Source organism: Apium graveolens, chromosome 6 (genome assembly GCF_009905375.1).
Source record: "Apium graveolens cultivar Ventura chromosome 6, ASM990537v1, whole genome shotgun sequence".
In the NCBI taxonomy this organism is placed as follows: domain Eukaryota; kingdom Viridiplantae; phylum Streptophyta; class Magnoliopsida; order Apiales; family Apiaceae; genus Apium; species Apium graveolens.
The window spans coordinates 79,030,349-79,054,487 of record NC_133652.1 but is presented as its reverse complement, the minus strand read 5'-3'; the positions used below and the strand labels follow the sequence as shown (position 1 = coordinate 79,054,487).

Here is a 24,139-nt window from a genome sequence, read left to right as displayed (position 1 = left end):
TGTGTGAGTTAATTAGTTAACCAAAACAGTCTCTGTGGGAATGAACTAGAAAAGATTCTATACTACTTGCGAACTCGTATACTTGCGTGTATTATTAGCATGTGTTTAGCGACTAACAAGTTTTTGGCGCCGCTGCCGGGGACTGCAGTGTTAATTAATAGTTTATGTGCTTTTCATCAATGGTCGTTAAAGTTCATTGACTCGGACATTGTTACTTATATGTTTTCTTATCTTATTTCAGGTACTCTAGCGAGGGTGTATGCATACGCGTTCACGTACTCGTAAGAGAACACTAGATAAATCCGAGGAAGAAGTTGTGGTAGTTCGTAAGGAAGTTTTTGAGGAAGAAAAGAAGGTAGAGGAAGAAGAGAAAGTCGAAGAACCAGTTATAGTAGCGATGGGATATCAAGCTGAAAATACGAAGGCTTTGATGGACTATTCTCAACCTAAGATTAATGACATTTAGTCAAGCATCATCAGACCATCCATCAGGGCTAACACTTTTAAGATCAAGTCAAGCACGATTCAGATGATACAGAACTCAGTTCAGTTTGGGGGTTCTCCTACTGAAGACCCCAACATGCACATCAGGGATTTCATCGAGATTTGCGATACTTTTAAATTCAATGATATGACTGAAAATGCTACCAAGCTATGCCTTTTCCCATTTTCTCTGAGGGACAAGGCTAAGTGCTGGTTACACTCTCTACCAGCAGGATCCATCACCGGTTGGGAGGATCTTACCCATGAAGAAGACTGTTACAATCAGGAATGCTCTTACCCAGTTTGCTCAGCAAACTGGGGAATCTCTGTGTGAGGCTTGGGATCGATATAAGGAGATGCTAAGGAAGTTCTCACACCATGACATGCCTTATTGGATGATTATTAATTATTTCTACAATGGATTGGGTGCTACTTCTAGACCCATGCTTGATGCAGCATCAGGAAGAGCCTTGTGGGCTAAGAGCTACGATGAAGCTTATGAACTTATTGAACTGATGGCTACTAATGAGTACCAGAATCCTTCCCAGAGACTGACTTAGGGGAAAGTCGCAAGAATTCTGGAGTTGGACACAACAACTGATATCGCTGCCCTACTTAAGGCTTTGACGATGAAGGTGGACACTTTGGCTAATTATGGAGTTAATCAAATTGCCATTGTCTGTGAATTTTGTGTTGGTGCCCATAAGACTGATTAGTGCGCAATTTCTAGTGAATCAGCTCAGTTCGTGAGCAACTTCCAGCGATCGCAGCAACCAGTGTCAACCACCTATCATCCCAACAACTGCAATCATCCTAATTTCAGTTGGAGCAATGCTCAAAATGTAGTTCAACAGCCTTATCAGCAGTACCCAGCTAAGCAGTACAACCCCCCTGGTTTTCTGCAACCACAGTATGCACTTAGACAGCAACTCCAGCTGTAACAAGCCAATAAAAAACCTGAATTAGAGGAGTTGAAGCTTATGTGTAAGAGTCAAGCTATTTCTATCAAGACCTTGGAAAATCAAATCGGGCAAATTGCTAAAGCCTTGCTAAATCATCAGCCCGGTACACTACCTAGTGACACTGAAGTGCCAGGTTAGAGGGAAGTTAAAGAACAGGTAAAGGCAATCACTTTAAGGTTTGGAAAGGTTGTGAATCCCGAAAAAACTCAAGAGTTGACTGAAGAAGCTGAGGCAGAGAAAGAAGTAGAGCAACAGGGTAAAGAAGTGGAACCAAGGAAGACTACTGTTGAGCACACTTCGCCTGAGGGTAATACAGGCAAGAAACAGATCTATCATCCACCGCCTTTTCCCAAGCGGCTATATAAGAAAAAGATGGACAAGCAATTTGAGAAGTTTCTGGAGGTGTTCAAGAAACTTTATATTAACATACCTTTTGCCGAGGCTCTTGAGCAGATGTCTAGTTATGCAAAGTTTATGAAAGGTATTCTCTCCCGGAAGGTAAAGCTGGATGATTTAGAGACAGTTGCAATCATGGAGGAATGCAGTGATGTGCTGCAACAGAAGTTGCCTCCGAAGCTTAAAGATCCAGGAAGCTTCACTATTCCATGTACTATTTGGAAAGTGTCTTTTGACAGATGCTTATGTGACTTGGGAGCAGTTGGACTTACCGATCCCAAGCCGACTTATATGACCTTGCAATTGGCCGAATGTTCTATTACATATCCGTGAGGTATTGTGGAGGATGTCTTGGTCAAGGTTGATAAACTCATCTTCCCTACTGATTTCGTCATTCTTGATTTTGAGGAGGACAAGAAGATTCCCATAATCCTGGGGAGACCCTTCTTGGCGACAGGCCAAACCTTGATAGATGTGCAGAAGGGTGAGCTCATAATGCGAGTTTTGGATCAGAATGTTACTTTGAATGTGTTCGATGCTATGAAATTTCTTACTGATAATGAGGAATGCTTAAAGGTGGAGTTGGTCGATTCGGTGGTCACATCGGAACTTGATCAATTGCTAAGGTCCAATGCCTTAGAGAAAGCCTTGTTGGGGAATTCAGATAGTGAAGATGACGAAGGTGAAGAACAATTGCAATATTTGAATGCTTCTCCCTGGAAAAGGAAGATAGATATGCCTTTTGAATCTCTTGGAATGGAGGAATTGAACAAAGCTCTTAAACCCCTCAAGCCATCTATTGAGGAGGCTCCCACTCTTGAGCTTAAGCCTTTATCTGAGCATTTGAGGTATGCATTTTTAGGTGATGCATCTACTCTGCCTGTTATTATTGCATCTGACCTTTCAGGTAGTGATGAGGAAAAGCTTTTGAGGATTCTGAGAGAGTACAAATCGGCAATTGGATGGACTATAGTAGATATCAAGGGAATCAGCCCTTCTTATTGTATGTATAAAATTCTCCTAGGGGAAGGTAGCAAGCCTACGGTCGAGCAGCAAAGAAGACTTAATCCTATCATGAAAGAAGTAGTGAAGAAGGAAATTCTTAAGTGGCTAGATACGGGGATCATCTACCCTATTTCTGAAAGTTCATGGGTAAGCCCAGTTCAATATGTGCCAAAGAAAGGTGGAATTACTGTTGTAGCAAATGAGAAGAATGAGCTTATTCCTACAAGGACAGTCACGGGGTAGAGAGTTTGCATGGTGTTAGGTCCCGTATGAGGGCTATGTTAAGCTAGAAGGGGGGGTTGAATAGCTTAATTACCAATTTAAAATTTATTATGGCATTTTAAAACATTTTTATCCCTTTTTAAAATTTTACCAAGTGGTTATGCAGTTTATATGTGCGGAAAATAAAGTGCAAGGAAAGAAAATACCACACGGGGATTTTATCCTGGTTCGTGATGGTGCAACCTCTAATAGATCCGCTCACCCCTACTCCAGTCCCCGAGCTCCTCTCCCGGACTCGGGATTTTTCCCTTAATATAAACTTGCTCCTTTAGTAGGCGGAGAAGCCTTTACACCCTTACAAATATTTATCTTGGTGCGTAACACAAGGGTTACCACCTCAAAATAAATGTAATTCCTACACAACTTATCTTAGACAATAACTCCCCGCTATCTCTTCAAAGTTGATGTAGATCCCTTGTGTAGACTTGGCTTCCTTAGCTTTCACCGGTCTCGGATCTTAGTATTTGGTCTTGGGTCTTTCCTCTTCTTCACGGTGCAAATACGACTAACTCCCCGCTAGTGCGTATGAGACTTGGGTCTTAGAACGAAGATCACCTCACGTCACCTCACCTCACTGCTAAACTAATAAGACAATCCACAAAACACAAAGTATAAAGAAAATATGTGTTGAACTAGTATGTTACGGTACTAGCCCAAAAGATATATAATATTCAAATAAGAATATTAATACTCTATATGCATACTTGACTTGAGATATAAAATGTTATATCAAGTATACTTTTGATTTCTCCGTCTATATGGATTATATGTTAATCGGAGTAATATAAGAAGTCCTTTATATGTATAATCAATATGGATTATGACTTCTTTGATCTTCAAGCTCAATACGTATACTTAACTCAGAATATATATTTATGTGTCAAGTATACTTACGATTACTCCATCTTTGTAAAATATATGTTTATCGGAGTAATAAGAAGTCTTGTATATATGTATAAGCACTATGGCTTATGACTTCTTTTGTATTCTTCTTCTTTCGATTATGTATTTATGGATCGAAGAATACTTTGGTTACAATCTCGGAATTGTACCTATCCTTTTAAGCTCATAGGCTCATGGATTTAGTATACTTATGATTTGACGATTATGTGGTCAAAGTATACTTTTAACTTCAAGCAACTTTATAGGTTCTATGATTCTTAGCCAAGGTCCAAATAATAGAAGTGCAAGTAATTGGCTTTAAATTTGTGCTTTTAAAGTTTAGGTGGATGATTACGAAGTTTACTATTGATCGACTTATAATCCCCCGGAACACTGAAGATGCTAGAAGGGGTTATAAGTGATACCGTTCGTAATGATACTATATACACGAACTATGCGTTGACCAAGATCAAGATAAATGAAATGCAAAGTAATTGGTCAACTCGTGTGATTAAATCCACCTTTGAAGCTTAGACGGATGATTACGAAGTTTATATATATCGAATAAAAACCCACGGAACACTAAGGTGCTAGAAGGGGATTGTACGATATCTTTCGTAATTGGACTATATACACGAACTATGTGTTGGCCAAGATCCAAATAATAGAAGTGCGAGTAATTGGACAACTCGTGTGATTTAATCCGTATCTTATATTTGACAAAATTACAAAGATCACTATTGATCGATTTATAATCTCCCGGAACACTAGAGATGTTAGCGAGATTATAAAACGATACCTTTCGTAATTATACTATATTCACGAAATATGTTGGTCAAGATCGAGATAAATAAAGTGCAAGTAATTGACCAACTCGCGATGTCAAATATGAAATCTCACTCGTGAGGAGTTATTTAGAGATTTATTAAATCTCACTCGTGAGGAGTTATTTAGAGATTTAAGTACTTGTATATTATAGATCTTTTTCTTTTAGAGCTTCGGTTTAAAGATCAAGTACTTATTCAAATTCCGAGTTCGAATCTTCGTTCTCTTTTCTTAGAGAACCTTCTTTATAGGAGATCTTGCATTAGAGCTTGAGATGAAGTAGAGAAATTAATTACAAAGCTCAAAATAAAGAAAACCAAAGAAGAAGCTAAAAACTCACCACTTTTGAAAAACGGTCGGAAAAGTTCGCTGGAAAAATTTGCCTGAGGTTCGGCTGGATTTTGGCACTATGGACGAACTTGGGCATCCCTTCGGGAGGTCGGAAGGTGGTGGTGGATGAGCTCACTTGGTGGGAACAAGCTTGGTTGGGTGAAGCTAAGCTTGGATATCAAAAACCTTAAGTATATGTGTATATATTTAAGAGAAAGAAGGTTTTTGAGAAGAAGTGTGTGTATAGAATTTGAAAGAGATGAAGAGAGGAACTTCTTGAAAAATTCCCAGCATGTATTTGGCTCTTTAGCTTAGTTAAAATGGGTTGGGGTGGGAGTTTATTTATATAGAAAGTTGGGTGAAATGAATGGTTAAGATTTGAGAAGGAATGGATGGTGGATGGAGTGTATCACATGGATTGATGACATGGAAAGTAGGTCGTGTTTCTTTGAAAGTGGGAAGGAAGCACAAGCCAGTATTCATTCAAATCTCAGCTGATTTATATATATTAAATATATATTTTCCTTTTCTTTTAATCATTCTTTAATTACTTTAATTAAGGTTTAAGCACCATTAATTATGACCACCCCAAAAACTCTTAAATAAATATCATAAAAAAATTATAATTACCTAAATATTATAAAATGATGTCCTGCAAAGTTTGGTCAATAATGGTCAATGGTATCTAGGTCAAACATGGTCAACTGTGGGACTAACTGCCTCGAAATTCGTGCCGGACAAAAATTCTTGAAACGCTACGAAATTTTTACCATGCATATAAAATACCATTTAAGTGATCCATACCAAATTTCAAGTCATTGTAGTATGTGGAAGTATTTATTTATATTTAAAGCGGTTCTGTCAGCCTTTACTTCCGACTAAAATTACTATTGGTCTTGGAATGAAAGAGATGATTATTTTGACCAAAGTTTTGACTTGTATAGATACTTAAAATATATTTCCTAATATATAAAATATATCTGAGTGATGGGAAATATTTTTGAGTATTTTTGAATAATAAATACTGATTTTATGAAATGAGAGAAAATTACTTTATGACCACACAAATGGGTATAAAATGGATATTAATACTTCAAACATGAATATTAATAAACTTTTAATAAAAACTCTTTTGAAGGATGTAAAATATATTTAGGAGCGAAGGGTAAAACATTTTTGATTTAGCACGAGATCTCTAAAGAATATTTCTGATATATTCCTTATTCGAGCTTGTTGCCTTATTGATGTTGCAACTGTGATCTAAAACAATATCATAAATTGATATTTCTTATTTGATCAAATTGCCTTAGAGATATATTCCATAAAATATAATTTTGACTTTTTAGAATAATGGAATATCTCTTTTATAAATAGTCTTGAAAATATTTTAGCTGGTTTGACTATTTGACTTTGATCTAGATCAATTAAAATCATGTCCTAATGGAGAGGATCTAAGTATACTTAAATTTTATGTTTAATCGTACAAATACCAAAATAAATAATATATCGAAGATATCTTTTCAATCTTCCCCTTTTTGGTATTTTCCAAACAAACATAAAATTTAAATTTTTCAAGTGTGTGTTGCTTCCCCTTGGTGTATGCATGAGTTTTAAAATATTTTTGCACATACAGTTTATGGGACTCAGCTTGATTCCTCTCTTAGGATAAATCCTGCAAAACCTTGTTAGATATTTCAAAAACATTGAAGCATAGTGATTATCTAGCAAAATTAGGCATTTGAAAAATTGAGGGGGTCTAAGTTCATTTAAGTACTCTTTTCCCTTTTTATTTCCCTTTAGTTTACAATAAAACACTTTAAATTCTCTTCCCCTTTTGTTTGGAAGATAACAAAAAGTAGGTGAATCCCAATTTATAAATTATATTATCATGTTAAGACATGGAATATGTGAAGAAGTGCAAGTAGTTTCTTATTGGTTTTCAGTTTCATTCATGCAATCTAATTTCTGATTAAGCATGGTAAATTTTTGGTTAAGTATACATAGCTTGAAACAAACAATCATAGTTTTATAGTCCTTATAGTAAGAAAACATGTTAAGTGTAATTCATTTATGCACGTTTTATTTGGCCTTGTTGCATGCACAATTTCGGATTTTAAGACTCTGCTAAAACATGCTAATTGCAGTTTAAAGATATAAATTCTTTTTATAAGAAAACATTTACTTACTTATACCTTTTAAACTAATCTTGTGATTCAAGTTTTTCCATGCATAACTTTTCAATTTAAAGAATAATCAAGTATATATATCAAACTTTGTAAGCCTTAACTAAGTTCAACTGCATGTAATTTTGTGATTTTAGACCTTGATTAAATTATACTATGACATTTGAAAAAGGCATAGTTTCATTTTAAGCAATCACAAAAAGAGTTTTACTGCAAATACAAACTTATTTTACGCAAGTCTTTTAAACTTGAACTAAGATATATAACTATTTATCCTTGATTTTAGTTCAGTTGCATGCGTGATGTTTTAGTAGAAGTACGTATGACCCTGTCGAGTTGTACAGATAATACAAAGTACAGTCTTGTGATAGAAATTATTACACATGTGAGAGCCTAATACATTCTATGTTTTTGTATTGTTATATTTCCAGAAGACTAATACATGCTACTTCAGTGCTTTTTATCTAATCTCATAACTGTTCTTGCAATTTACATGCGATAAACACTACTACATTTTAAGGAACCAACTGTTTACATTCAAATTGTTCTAAACTGATTCTAACTTATCATGTTATAAGTTAAATAAACAATTATTACAATACAGTTTGAATAAGTCCAATAGTGTGTACCTTTCATACCTGAGTGATGTGTGTGAGTGTGTAAATATCAAATACACTTTTTTGTATTTTGTTTGTGGACTGTGTGAGTTTTTGAGAATTGAACTTGTTAATCTGCAAAATGATTAGTATACACAGTTGCTAATCCATATATATATATTCTTTGAACTAGTGGACTGAATACAACTGGTTAGTAGACTAGTCAGATTTAAACAAAGCAGTTGTAGTTCTAGGATATCAAACTGTTTAACTATCTCAATTATCAGCAAACTGAAATCATTTCCTTAGTTTATCAGTACAACCGTTTAGTATATTGACAACAGTACATGTAGATGCATATTAGTGATTCATAAAGGCATAAATACAGTACTGCAAGGGAATCTAACAGAATGCAAATTTTATATTTACAAAAGCCAAAAATGTTCCTTTTCAATCAGTGTGGTTCACTAATTAAAAAGAACAAACATTTGCACATGTCTTAACATTACAAAGCAAAAAGAGTGCATACACTCCAGAGAATTACAAGTCCAATATCTAGTTCCATCATTACAAACAAAGTTAAAGATACAAAAGTTAACATTAGATCAGCAGAGTTAAGTAGCACAGAATCAAACACCACTTCAAGTTCAGCAAACACAGATCATCCAACCACATTTCCATCCACATCACAAATATGAATCAGATCAGGTAAGAGTTCAATGGGGGTCCTCTAGCATCCAAGCCTATATCCTCTAATTCCTGAACCATATCTAAGTCATTAGAGACTGGAACTTGAAATGAGCTCACAATCTCTAGGTCAGTCAAACTAGGTTCCCCTAGGTTTGATCCAGCTAGGTTCTTTAAATAAGAAATCTTATTCTTACAGGATATAGTTACACTTTCTAGGTAAGCCACCTTGTCCTTAATCTCCTTATTTTCTGTTTTAACCTTTTTAAGTTCAGTTTTAAGCTCACTAATCATGACTCTCACAGACTCATAATTTGAGAGGAAGATGTCTTCTTCTCTAACTACTGGAGGAAGTACAGTGGGTTCAACCACTTGAGGTTCACAGGTTGTAAGGGAGATCTGAGGTCTTATATGGTCTTTGGTGATATGAGAATCACCCAAGTTAGCAAATTTTTCAGGAAGGTGAACATTACACATGAGAAAGAAACATGAAATGAGAAGACCATAGGGCATGTATCCTACCAGATTAGCATTTATCATGTTTAACAAGATTACATAGGATATACTGAAGTTTATCTTGTTATTATAAAGGAGGTAAATAAGTTTTACATCATAAAAGTCAAAATACTTGCTTTGATTAGGCTTAGGTAACACATTGGCCCTAATTATTAAAGCTAAGTGTTGAAATACCCCTTTAAAATGCTTAAAATGGATACCACAGTTAACATCACACAACCCCAAAGGCACATCAGACTCACAGAGGACACCCAACATTAACTCATACTCAGCTTTGTTAAACACAAACAAGGAATAAATATCATGACAAGGAAGTTCACACAAGTGTAAAGGTAAATGCAAAGCTTTGTTTAGACTCTTGTTATCAATGCAAATAATCTTCTTGTTCACAATGGTAGTAAAATGCAGCACACCATCTACTCCCTTTATGATATTCATGTTGCAATAGAATTCACCCATCAAATGTATGAAGTACTGTCTACACAAATGAAAGACTAACCCATCCCATTTAGCAGTTCTAATTGTAACGCCCTCCAGACTCGGGGTATAAGTCTGGGGTTACTAGCTAATCACCGAACCTGTACAATCTGATTAAAAAAAATAATAATAAATAAATATAAACCCCTTTTAACACTAACCAGGATCTTTTAGGTTGAAGTATGAAAACAAGAACCACTAACTACTTTTATTACAAACCAAATTCAAAATCTTATAACTCTCTTTATTACAAACCATTGTCTAATCAGTTTTAAACTAAGTTCATCTTTTATTCAAACACACACACTAACTATCTACACACCACCTGTTCGGGCAACTCAAAGCTTTCTTCCTAGATTGGGATCAACACCTTGGGTATGAGAGCATCCCGAGGCTTGACCCGCTTCTTTACCACTCGAGTCCTGATGGGTTTCATATTCCTTCTTAATTGAAAACAATAAGTTGAATAACAACAAAAAGGGTGAGCCAAAAATTGATCAACAAGTCCGCAAAATATAAACAGTTGTAAGTCATATGTCATAGCCTATTTGTATATTCGAGGATTCAACTCAACTCAAATAAGAATGTAATAAGTAAATAGTGGATCTACCGTCAGAGAGATCTCGCAAAGTAATATCTGTCAAAGGATTCAGAGACAATGTTCATCTACAGACTTGAGGAGTTAATTCACTGGAAGAAGTTCAAGAAATTGATCATGCCTCAGTGATATAAGTCAAGATTGTGGATTTAATCAAGTGACAGAGATCTCGTCAGAGTATCATTAATTACAAGGATTTAATCTGAAGAAAATCAAAGTGTCAAAGTCAAGACATGAAGAAACGTCACGGAAGTTAGTCACTCATGAACCAGACAGTACATCGAGTGTCAACGTTGAAGTGGTGGAATTGATTCATAATTTCAGTGATTTTCAGAAGATATTCAGAGTATTGGTCGCTGCTCACGGTTAGTATTAATTCTCTATTAATTAAATTAAGTCATATAATTTAATTAAGAAAATAAATTATATCTGCAAAGATTAATTTATTGATTAATTAAATTAATTGATTAATTAATTCAGAATTAATATTAAGGATTTTCAGGTTTTTAATTGGTTTAAAATCTGTTTAAATTGAAACAAGGCAAACTGATTGTATTAGTATGACAATCGGTATGACAATCAATAGTCATACCGAAAGTCATGCTAATTCATTTAATTGTCTTGTTAGAATTTTTATTAGATTAAAAATCTGTTATTAATCTTTGCAAGACAATCTGAATTGTACTTGTGTGACAATCGGCATGACAATCAGGATTGTCATACCGAAAGTCATGCTGGTTTAAAAAGATTGTCATACCAGTTCATTCATCTCGGCTGTTTGATAAAAAAGAAGCAGAAGACTTTTTTGAAAAATCAGCAATCAACACAGCAACCAATACAGAACAAGAGAGAAAACAGCAGAAAACAAAAGAAAAACATTTCATCATTCATCTGCTTATTCAAGATCAATATTCTAGTTTGTTAATGTTAAATCCAAACCACTAGAATTATTTATCTTGTTCTTGTGTAACAATCTAGCGGATCAAAATCCCTAGAACTTAATCTCAAATCGCGTTTAGCATTTGATTCTAATTATTGCAAAAATAGAAAAAGTTCATGTCGAATTTATTCTAGATTTGTGATAATTGATTTGAGATTAATACCTTGTAATCGATACAGTTGTTGTAACACCTTTCAAGTTTAATAATATTTTTATTTAACTTGAATTTTGTTTCACATTTTTTATTCCACATTTAATTCGATTATTCGGTGCTGTTTGTATTCAACCCCCCTTCTACAAACACATTGGGACCCAACAATTGGTATCAGAGCCTTCTGATTAACGAACAAATCAAGATCCTAGACTTTTGTGATTTTTCAACTCCTTGAATTTTTATTTATTCAAAAATTCATAATGACTTCACATAAAGTTGGAACCGTTAAAATTCCACAATTTGATAAAGAGAATTATATCATGTGGAAGAAGAAGATGCTATTATTTTTACAAGTTGCAAATCCCAAATATTCAAACTTGTTAAAGAAGGGTATAAAAACTCCGATGGTTATTGAACCGGAGGTAATAATAGATGGTGTGGTGACTACTGAAGCTAGAACCTATCCAAAAGAGCCTGAAGATTTTACTCCTGCTGAGAAGGAAGAAGCCTCCTTGGATGCCAGCCTTCAATTAATATTAATTGATTCCCTTGATCCCTTGATGAACAGACATGTGATGAACTGTAAAAATTCCAAACACATGTGGGAAACTATTGAGGTGATTAATGAAGGCACAGAGGAAGTTAGGGAGAACAAGTTGGAAATCCTAACCTCTGAATATGAACATTTCAAATCAAATCCAGGAGAAGGAATTACTGAAGTGTTTGAGAGGTACAATGCGTTGATCAACAACCTGAACATCAATGGAAAGTATTATTCAATCAGGGAGGTCAACAAAAAGTTCCTTTTAACACTGCCAGCTCATCTTGAACATAGAATCACTGCCATTAGAGAAGCTAGAGATCTGAGTGAGATTTCTTTGGACAGGCTCTATGGAGTGTTAAAAACCTATGAGCTGGAGCAGATTCAACAGAAGGAAGTCTACGGGAAGGATAGAATGGTCAGCACATCTACTGCACTTGTAGCTGAAGGTCAACAACAACAACAATCTCAACAGTTAGAAAGAATGGTACAGTTTTCCAAGGGTGAGGAAAATGAGTTAGTAGCAGAATATGATCCTCCTACTACAAATCAATCAAGTGATGATTTTTATTCCTTGGAAGAGCTGGAGCAATTGGAAGATGAATCAATGGCCCAAATTGTCAAGAGATTCTCCCATGTCAGATTCAGGAGGAATCCCAAGCTTAAGTACAAGTCCAACTACAACAAATTCCAGAAAGGTGGATCTTCATCCTCTAACACCAGCAGTGGTGGGTACAAAACAGGGATGGTTGATCGAAGCACCATTAGATGCTATAACTGCAATGAGTTGGGACACTTTGCCACAGAATGTAGGAAGCCAAAGCAAGTAAGAAAGAACTCTGAAAGGGCTTATCTGGCAAAGGGAAGAAGCTGGGATGATACTGACAGTGAAGATGAAGATGAAGGAAATCTTGCTCTTATGGCTATTGATGGAAAAGCTTCATCGTCAAGAATAGAGGTAAAACTTTCTGATGCTGAAATGGTTTATCATCTAAGAGGTAACTTAGATTGTGCACGTCGTGATAATGAACTGTTAAGTTTACAGATCACAGACCTTGAGAAAGAGGTCAATGAATTAAGACTTGTGCACATTAATCAAGACAAATTAAAAGAACAGGTATCTTTTCTAGAGAATAGAGTTGACTGTTATAGAAAACTCGAAACTATTCTCAAAGACAAGATCACCGGTCTTGAGACTAAGGTTAGAGCCTACTTCAATTCTTGTTCGAAGGCTAAAGAGTTCTACAGTAAGCAAGCTGTTAATCAAACATCTGGAATAGGTTATGATTACAATGCTGCTATTGGAGAATTAGGCATAAACTCCCCTCCTCATGTATGTGCTAAAGGGAGGGAAGTACCACATGTGCTTAAGGGTGTTGATGAACCCCTCTATAAAGCATCAATTGCTGAACCATTTGATGCGACCTCTTCTGTTATTCAAGAAGAAATATGTGTTGAGGATCATGCTTATGAGAAGATTGTTTCCAAGTCAAGTGAGTCGAAAGTTCCAGTCAAAGTTGTGAAAGCAACTGAGACTAACTCAGACACACATGAGTTGGATAACAATAATGCCATGTCTACCATGCATAAATTGCCTGCTGTTAATCACTCTCATAAAGCATGTGGTGTTGCTAATTGTATGTCTTGTGCTTTTAATATGATGTATGCTTATTTTAATGGTAAGCATCTGTCTAATGATAAGACTACTCCTCGTCAGCATGTGAATAACAAGAAGCATGATAGGTCTAAGACTGCTAGTCCTTCTAAGGCTAGAAAGGAGACATTTGTGCCTAAGCTTAAACAGAAATTTGTTAAGGCTGTTTACAAGGTCAAATGTTCAGTCATTGAGAAAGTTGAGACAATTAAGATTAAAAATGTTGTTTTGCCTGACAAAGGACAGTTCTACAAGTATGCCGGGCCCAACCAAGTTTGGGTTCCGAAGAAGGTCTAATCCATTTGTAGTGCAGGGTATTAAACAGGTGTAACCGGTAGTGTGGATTCTTGACAGTGGATCATCAAGACATATGACCGGAGATAGAGCCCTGCTATCAAATGTGGATTGAGAAAGCTGGCCCCATGGTTACCTTTGGAGATAACAGCAAAGGTTTATCCGAGGGATATGGCTGTTTGCAAGCTGGGAATGTTATCATTGTAATTTTGTATATTGTGCTAGGTTATTATCAGGAAGCAGTATCTAACATATAGCACCAGTGACGAGACTTGAGAATATTATGACATATCAGACACCTGCTGCACATTACACTTGGAATTGTACTCTAGTAAGATGTGTACAAGTGTACTCCTGGTTGGTGAGTCAAAAGAGGAAGTCAGTGCACCACAGTTCATGAACTTTGCAGTTGCAGATCTATTGGACTATGCAATCTCTTCTTCACAATCTCACTTCAGGTTGGTATGAACTAGTATACTGCTCAAGCAATTGTCAAGGACATGGTATGGCACTCTAACAGAAGTTATAATTTCATATGAACTAGTAGAGTCGTCATATTTATAACTCTTTTATCACTAAGCACAATCATATTGTTTTATATGTGCAGTGGTATATTATTAATGCAACATAACAATTAGTATCTAAAGTACTTGACAAGTATCGGTCAATGATATCTTGTTAACATTATGTTGCAGATATTTGTAAGCTTTTGACATGAATGAGAATTACTTAGACTTTACCCTAAGTGATCAATATTTTATCAAAAACTCATTCATATTGAAAAACAAAATCAAACTTCTTTCTACATTAGTGATTTCTTATTTCATGTAAAATCTTTTGAAATCACTATTGTAAATCATTTTCTCTCTATTACCATATATTCTGTGTTACAGGTTCAGTCTTCAATGACTTTCTTTCATTGACAGTCATGAGGTTGAAAACCCACAACGTCTATCCCAAACTGTAAAGACAAACACAAAAACAGAACCAACCAACACTCTCTTACCACTAAATGTAGTATGAATGAGCGTGAGGGAGATAGTGCCTTAGTGCACCACATAAGGAAGGTTCTGTAGTCAACCCAGTAGCTCTGTCTCCTATATAGATGAGTAGTATTTAACCCGAGACAACTGCTAGCCCCCATACATCTTCTCAAAAAGATGTAATGGCTAAAAAGGCACAAAATCAGTTACTAGATTCATTCTCTCAACAGGGTGAGTCTATTGAATTTTGCCTGTCGGCCAAGGTATCCGATATAGTGTCACCACTTCAAATATAATCAATTCTTGATGCACAAGGAGAGGTTACACACACAAAGGATGAGTTGACGGAAACAAGAGTTTCGACCATTTTAAGGTCAGATTCGATTGTTCAAGGTTCGTTAGTGGACCAATTGCCTTTACAGGTGTTAGGAGAGGATACTGATCCAAAAGCCATATGTCAGTGGTCAGTGTCTACCTCCCCAGGCTTAAATCCCCTGGATGCATCTGCGGATAGTGGATCTGACATAGGTGCAGATCGGCAACTTGTTGACAATGATTCAGATATTACCTGATGAGTCACAAGGAAATGTCTTCACAGGCATTAGAAGGGAACTTTGATCTTTATGCTAAATTCTTTGGATCATTGTTTACCTTCCCAGAATTCAAATCTGGAACCCTAAAAGGGAAACTAGCAACTTGTAGATTATGACTCAGATTTATCTGACGAGTTTAACAAGGATGGGGATTTGTGAACTCCCATTGCACCACATGTGACCTCCTTAAGGATGGCTAAGGTGATTTTCCTTGCAGGTACAACTGGATTATGGAGCTATGAGAGAAGAGTGATACACTTGTGAGAATGAGTGTAAACACGAGTGGAGAGAAGAGTGAAACACATGTGAGGTACACTAAAACACAATCACACACTCACAGTGAGGAAGAAAGAGAAACTACTTGTTATTTCTTTTCCAACCAAGTGAAATATGAGAACTCCTTCAGACGACGGCATACATTCCTTCTTTAAAGGGGGAGATAAAAGCTTAAGTAATAGTTTGGAGGATTCCTCAACTAAGGGGGAGAAATAGCAGGGAGGAAGAAAAAGATCCTACATGTACACTACACCACACCATTGTTGTTTCTAACTACGGATCCTATTGTACGGGAGAGGTGGTAAACACAAGGTGATTTCCTAGTAAGGGAAGAAGCTGTTAGGGGAGTACCATTGGTTTTTATCTGCGGATCCTATTGTACGGGAGAGGTGGTAAAACGAAGGTGATCTTCTTTAATCAGTTGATTCTCATAGGGGGAGAAGCAAGAGATATAGGCTTCTCAACAGGAAATGTGGTTGTACAAATGAAGATGGAACTACTTGAAGATATGTTCAGTCTAGAGGAACATCTACTTGGAATCTGGAAAATGTTAAATCTCATCCAGAACTTTTCTGCTATTTACTTTGCATGTATGTTTATATCTTTTTCTTATTTGTTAGTTGAGTTATCCTCTAGGTATTTGTGTGTTATTGTCTAACAAACAAATAGGGGGAGATTGTAAGTCATATGTCATAGCCTATTTGTATATTCGAGGATTCAACTCAACTCAAATAAGAATGTAATAAGTAAATAGTGGATCTACCGTCAGAGAGATCTCGCAAAGTAATATCTGTCAAAGGATTCAGAGACAATGTTCATCTACAGACTTGAGGAGTTAATTCACTGGAAGAAGTTCAAGAAATTGATCATGCCTCAGTGATATAAGTCAAGATTGTGGATTTAATCAAGTGACAGAGATCTCGTCAGAGTATCATTAATTACAAGGATTTAATCTGAAGAAAATCAAAGTGTCAAAGTCAAGACATGAAGAAACGTCACGGAAGTTAGTCACTCATGAACCAGACAGTACATCGAGTGTCAACGTTGAAGTGGTGGAATTGATTCATAATTTCAGTGATTTTCAGAAGATATTCAGAGTATTGGTCGCTGCTCACGGTTAGTATTAATTCTCTATTAATTAAATTAAGTCATATAATTTAATTAAGAAAATAAATTATATCTGCAAAGATTAATTTATTGATTAATTAAATTAATTGATTAATTAATTCAGAATTAATATTAAGGATTTTCAGGTTTTTAATTGGTTTAAAATCTGTTTAAATTGAAACAAGGCAAACTGATTGTATTAGTATGACAATCGGTATGACAATCAATAGTCATACCGAAAGTCATGCTAATTCATTTAATTGTCTTGTTAGAATTTTTATTAGATTAAAAATCTGTTATTAATCTTTGCAAGACAATCTGAATTGTACTTGTGTGACAATCGGCATGACAATCAGGATTGTCATACCGAAAGTCATGCTGGTTTAAAAAGATTGTCATACCAGTTCATTCATCTCGGCTGTTTGATAAAAAAGAAGCAGAAGACTTTTTTGAAAAATCAGCAATCAACACAGCAACCAATACAGAACAAGAGAGAAAACAGCAGAAAACAAAAGAAAAACATTTCATCATTCATCTGCTTATTCAAGATCAATATTCTAGTTTGTTAATGTTAAATCCAAACCACTAGAATTATTTATCTTGTTCTTGTGTAACAATCTAGCGGATCAAAATCCCTAGAACTTAATCTCAAATCGCGTTTAGCATTTGATTCTAATTATTGCAAAAATAGAAAAAGTTCATGTCGAATTTATTCTAGATTTGTGATAATTGATTTGAGATTAATACCTTGTAATCGATACAGTTGTTGTAACACCTTTCAAGTTTAATAATATTTTTATTTAACTTGAATTTTGTTTCACATTTTTTATTCCGCATTTAATTCGATTATTCGGTGCTGTTTGTATTCAACCCCCCCTTCTACAAACACATTGGGACCCAACAACAGTGTTAAAGAAATTTAAATGAATCCGTAACCCAGGTATATCTGCAAAGATATAACCCCACGAGAATAGAAGGAAGGCCATTACTGGTGAATACAACTGAACTAAACTGGACACAAGTTCGCATCTATATCCTGCTGATCAGCCAGGATACAGTGCAGATCTATATCCCACTATATAGATCCCGTCGGGCACCCAGGCACTACGGCCCATCTCAAGGATCCGGTTATATCCCGGTCCTTAGGATTAAGTAAACTTAATCCCCAAAGTATCATTATCCAGTCCACGGAATAGCAACCGGAATAATCGGTATACTTTGATATATTTTAATCACCAGAATATATCAATAATTGTGAGTAACAATTGGAATATGAACAATGAATTCAAATGAAAGGATAAATCAAGAATCGAAATGAAATATGAACAAGAGAATTAAAAGAGTACAAGCGTGATAAGAATCTGAAGAAATATCACTATTCTGAAAATAGAATAGGGGAAAAACATGCCTTCTACCCGACTCACTGCAATTAAATCACCTTCGTCTATCACCGACTCAACCTGCCTTGCTGGCTTAGCTTCTGTTAGAAAAATAGACTGGTTAAGTTATTTCGTACTTCAATTGCATCTTGAATCGACTTCACATCGTTCCTATTATCTACCCATGCGCTTATGACTGACTCGTATATTACGTATTAGCAAGTAAGACTTGATTAACCACATAATACACATAAGCACATAAGCACATAATCATTTTTATAGTTAAAATAATTTTTATAATTAAAATCGACTCGCTGATCGCTTCACTGATCATCATCTGCCTCGTTTCCCATTTTTTAGAATTTTTCGGAATCGTCTCAGCACGTAATTCGACTGATAATCAAACAAATAACAAAGTCAACTAATTTTTAGAAGAAATTAGGTCTTAATATTATGTTTAATGAAAAGATTTCATTTTTCTGAGTCAAAGGGCTTTCGTTTCACCCAAATTGGACTAACGGTTTGATTAATATCAATTGAATACTGATCATTCAATTTATTATTCAATATAAATAATTATTACTAAATTTTTAAACCCTAAAATAATTTTTAAATAATTATCTAAGAAAAATCAGAGTCAAAAATAATTTTTCTATAATTTTTGGAATTAAAATGAGTTGGTTATGATTCATTGAAAATTATTTGATCAATTATCGAAATAATTAATCATTTTTAAATAATTAATAAATAATTAATAACTAATAATTATTTAATAAATAATTATTTAATAATTTAAAATAATTAATCCCTAATTATTAGGATTAATTATAATTTATTACAAATATTTACAATTTATTATTACTAACTCGATTAGATCGATTATTTAAAAATAATTAATTGATACAACTAACAGTTATGTTATTTATCGAATAAATAATCATTTTTCGAATCATAATCCAACTCAACGATCAACTACTCATATAAATACGAGTTACTCGCATTCCTCGCATAATTATTGAATTATTACGATTATTATTACAACTTATACGATTAAATAGATTATCTGTATTTAATTATTGGTTACGAATAATTATTCTGATATTCTACGAATAATTAACTATCGCTCGAATAATAATAATCAAACTTATCCTACAATTATTCGTATTATTTAATTATCGAATCTTTACTCGTAATATTCGATAAATTTTAATCCTTATTTAATAATTAATTACTTAATTACTAAATAATAAGTAAATAGATAAATAATTAGATAAATAATTAAATAATTAATTAAATAACTAAATTCGAATTTCTAAATTATTAAAATAATTCTAAAAATATTATTAATATTTTTCAGAATTTAAAACTGATTTTTAATTGATTTTTAGAATTATAAAAAAACTAATTTTTGATTTACTAAAATATAATTACTTAATTATAATTCAGAAACACAAATCAGAAAATGGGTTTGGGAATCAGAGGATCAAACCCGGATCGTACACTGGGTCGAAACCGGGTCGACCACGGGTCCCCAAGAACAGCCGCCCCGCTGCCCAGAATCCGCCACCGGCGGTCTGTTTCCGGCGAGACAGAAACACAGCTAAACAAGCACGGTTTCGATTCGTTTTTGATGCAAAATCACTCCCCTCGACTGCAGCAATCCTTCCCCCACGTCTCCGGTAACTGACGAACCCCACAACGTCCCTTCCGGCGAAAACCGAAGCTACTCCGGCCAAAAATCCGATTTGACTATCCTGAACTTAAAACTCTACGTTCTATACATCAAAATGAAGCTTAAAACATGAGGAATCTATTTAGAACATCAAATCAAACCAAAAATCATCACATAGTTCACAAAATCGTTCAACCCGAATTACAAACGGGTCAAACCCATTGAACTCGTCCTAACTATCCTGGACTGTAAAAAATCATGTAAAAATACTTAAAATTCACTACTCAACGAGACAAAACTATACTAATCAGTTTCATAATCCAAATATCAGTAAATCAAAAATACCCAAATCAAAACGGGTATGAACCCTAAAATTCGAATCGATCAAAATCGTAAATAATACATGAAATTGATGATGAATATAGCTTGTACTAACACATATAAACATATATCAATCAACAAGAACATCCAAAAATCTCCAGAATTCAAAACCCCAAATCTGTTCATGAAACCCAGAATCGAGTTTGAGTTTCATACCTTTTTGATTCGTTTTGATGATAAAATTGAACAGAGCTTGAAAAACTATGAAGATTGAGCATAAACACGACCCCTTTTGGTTACCAGAATCGATCAAAATCATTGTTTGATTCTCGAACTCAAGAACCCTAGTTTCAGAGAATTTTGTGTATTTTTGCAGATTTTTAATGATTAATTATTAATAATTAAATAAAATTAGGCTATTTATAGTGCTGAAAATTATACCCCTAAATAAAATTAAGGGGCTAATTACACTCCTAATAAAAATATTTGGCCCTAATTTTTATAATTTTTTAGTATTAAAATTTAATTTATAAATATTTTATATATACAATATATATGCCAAAATTTCCCAAAAATTGTGAATAATGTAAAAATGCAAAGAAATGGTATAAATAAAAGTCCTATAATTTTATAAAAATAAAATTGTGATTTTTGTGGGGTTTTTAACGCCCAATGGGGCCCGGAAAAGTCATTTTTCGCAAAACGAGAAAATTTATAAATACCTAGATGTTCAGAATAATGCGATGGTAAAAGCCGTTTGATGAAAAATAAGGCCTATTATTTTATTTGAAATACTTGCTTTAAAATCATGGTTTGGATCATAAAACGTTTGAAATGGAAGCGATAAATGAAAAACAAAATATCTTAAAAATACCGGAATGACACAGAATGCACATAATACGTAGCAATTAGGGTTTGACAGATAATTACACATAATGACACCTTAATACACATAATTTATTATAAATATAATATAATACAGACGTAAATTTCCCAGACGTTACATCTTTCCCCCTTAATAGGATTATGTCCTCAGAATATCACTATGAAAACAAATGAGGATATTTCTCTAACATTTCACTCTCAAGTTCCCAGGTTGATTCTTCAACCACAGGGTTTCTCCACAAAACTCGCACTAAAGACACGAACTTATTTCTCAACACTTTTTCTCGCCGATCTAAAATTTTTATCGACTGTTCTACAAATGATAAATCAGGTTGGATATCTACCGGTTCATACTCGATTACATGCCTAGAATCAGGATTATATTGCTTAAGCATCGATACGTGAAACACATTGTGAATATGTTGCATATTAGGCGGTAGAGCTAATTCGTACGCAACTTTTCCCACTTTCTTCAAAATTTCAAACGGTCCAACGTATCGTGGTTTCAATTTACCCTTGTTTCCAAATCTGGTTAATCCTTTCCATGGCGATATTTTGAGTAATACGTGTTCTCCTTCCTGGTAGTCCATATCCTTCCTTGCTTGGTCTGTATATATACGTTGCCTGTTTTGTGCTGTATCTAGTCGTTTTCGAATAAGTTCTATCTTTTTTTTAGTCTGTTGGATTAATTCTGGACCCAAAACTTTGCGTTCTCCAACTTCATCCTAATGTACTGGTGATCTGCATTTTCTTCCATATAACGCTTCATACGGTGGCATTCCAATGCTTGCGTGATAGCCATTGTTGTAAGAAAATTCAACCAAAGGTAAATGCTCATCCCAACTGCCTTCAAAATTAATCGCACATACTCGTAGCATGTCTTCAATTGTTTGAATAGTTCTTTCACTTTGCCCATCGGTTTGCGGATGATAAGCGGTACTCATGTTTAATTTAGTTCCAAGACATTCTTGAAATTGTCTCCAAAATCTTGAGTTGAAACGGGGATCTCGATCAAACACAATAGATATTGGAACTCCATATCGCATCACAATTTCCTTGAGATACAAGTGCACTAGCTTGTCGAGTGAAAATATTTCGTTAATCGGTAGAAAATGTGCTGACTTCGTTAGTCTGTCAATGATTACCCATATCGCATCATGATTCGCTTTAATCCTTGGTAGTCCTACAACAAAATCCATCGCTAGATGTCCCATTTCCATTCTGGAATATCTAATGGTTGTAATAATCCGCTCGGACGTTGATGTTATGCTTTAACTCACTGGCATGTGTAGCATTTACTTACCCATTCGGTTATCACCTTCTTCATGTTCGGCCACCAAAAGTTTTCCTTCAGATCGCGATACATTTTTGTACTTCCTGGATGAATGGAATACTTCGAACTGTGCGCATCTCGCAATATTTCTCCTTTGAGTTCTGCCACGTTAGGGATCCGGATTCTTGATACAAAGCGTAGGATTCCTTCATTATCCTTCTGAGTTGTGATTTCTTCTCCGGTTAAGTCGTCATCTTGGCCCATCACTTTTTCTTGACAGCGGCGAATCTTCTCTAATAAATCCGATTGAAAAGTCATAACGTAGATAGCTTCTGTAGATTCCTTGGGAACACGAATTTTGATTTCCAACTTGTCAAATTCCTTGGCTAATTCTTCGCATGAAGTTAACAAATTCAATCTTTCTTTCCTACTCAGTGCATTTGCCACAACATTTGCTTTCCCTGGATGATAACTGATGTTAGTCCCTTAACAATATAGCAAGAATTACAGAAGGGGGTTGAATGGAATTCTTGAACCTTTTTCTTAAAATAAAAATGTTCAAACTCGAATATAAATATAAGTGTATTGATTAGCACAATGCGGAATAGAAACTTAAGTGAACCAAAACAAAAGTAATTAAAAACAAGAGTCTTTAAAAACTTTCTGGTGGATTTAAACAATTCCACCAGAGATATATATTATATTGAGAGAACGTGTACAAGAATGCTCACAGCTGCTTACAAATATGAACTACTGAGAATACAGAGAAATGCTAATAATTCTGCTTACAAATGTTTCTCACTTTTTGTATCTCAGATCTATGTTTCTATTTGCTACTTCTTGGTTTATATATTACCAAGATTACAAAGTCAAAAGACAGGATCATTATAAAAACTATCGGGTCTAATGCTTTGCTACTTTGTTCTCTATTACCCAGTTAATAGGCTTCCTCATTCCATTTGCATACACTTTGACGCATGTGACCAGTTGTCATTGTCAACTGATATTTGAATTCTTGAATTTTTTATCCGTTGAGTACATGATCATCCGTCGACTTTATGATCATCCGTTGATGGCTTCATTGATCATCCGTCGACTGCTATATTGAACATCCGTTGATAGCTATTTGATCATCCGTTATGGCTTTGTTAATCATCCATCGGTAGCTATTTTGGCACTTGACTTCAATTCATTTATGTAGAATTACAAGACATCATCTATGTATAATTAATCAACCTATTCTGCATATCTAGTTAAAGTCAACATGACTTATATGCTACTACAGCATTTATACAAAGGTGTATGCAGAAATGTGCTACAGACTCATTATTACATAAGCTACTCACTCGATGGATAATAAGTCATCATCCGTCGGGACTATAATGAGTTATCCATCGCGACTATAATTCTTATCCGTAGAGTGCTACATTATTTCACTAAGTAAAATCTACTTAGGTGTTTTGTTTATGTAATCATCAAGTACACAACATATGCACAACAATCTCCCCCAATTTATGTCTACTGGAATTGTAGCCATAAATTAAGAGATACTTGATGATAACAAAACACCCTAAATATACAGCTTTAAAGAAAAGTAGATAATACTGAAAAGTTCTTCAATTAATCAAAATGTACAAAGTTTGGCTCACAGTCATTTTCCAAGATGCTCCTCTAGCCTGAGCAGATTTATCTAGTTCTTTGAAGGTCTGGATCTTCTTCCAAGCTTTCTGTTGTTTTTATCAATCTGATTTTGGAGCTGCCTGTGGAATTCCAGTTCATCAGATTCTGAGAGATTTAGTTTTCCTTGCATTTCCAAGAGAGTCTCATTGCTAGAGATGCTCAATT

The 24,139-nt window shown here is 34.8% G+C and overlaps 1 non-coding gene across 1 annotated transcript; it reads right to left on the bottom strand.

Moving 5' to 3' along the window:
- Window positions 1-761: 761 nt before the first annotated feature.
- On the bottom strand, window positions 762-868 carry LOC141669009 (small nucleolar RNA R71). Its single transcript, XR_012553311.1, has one exon. It is a non-coding gene; the product is annotated as a small nucleolar RNA R71 (small nucleolar RNA).
- Between the last annotated feature and the right edge of the window lie 23,271 nt (window positions 869-24,139).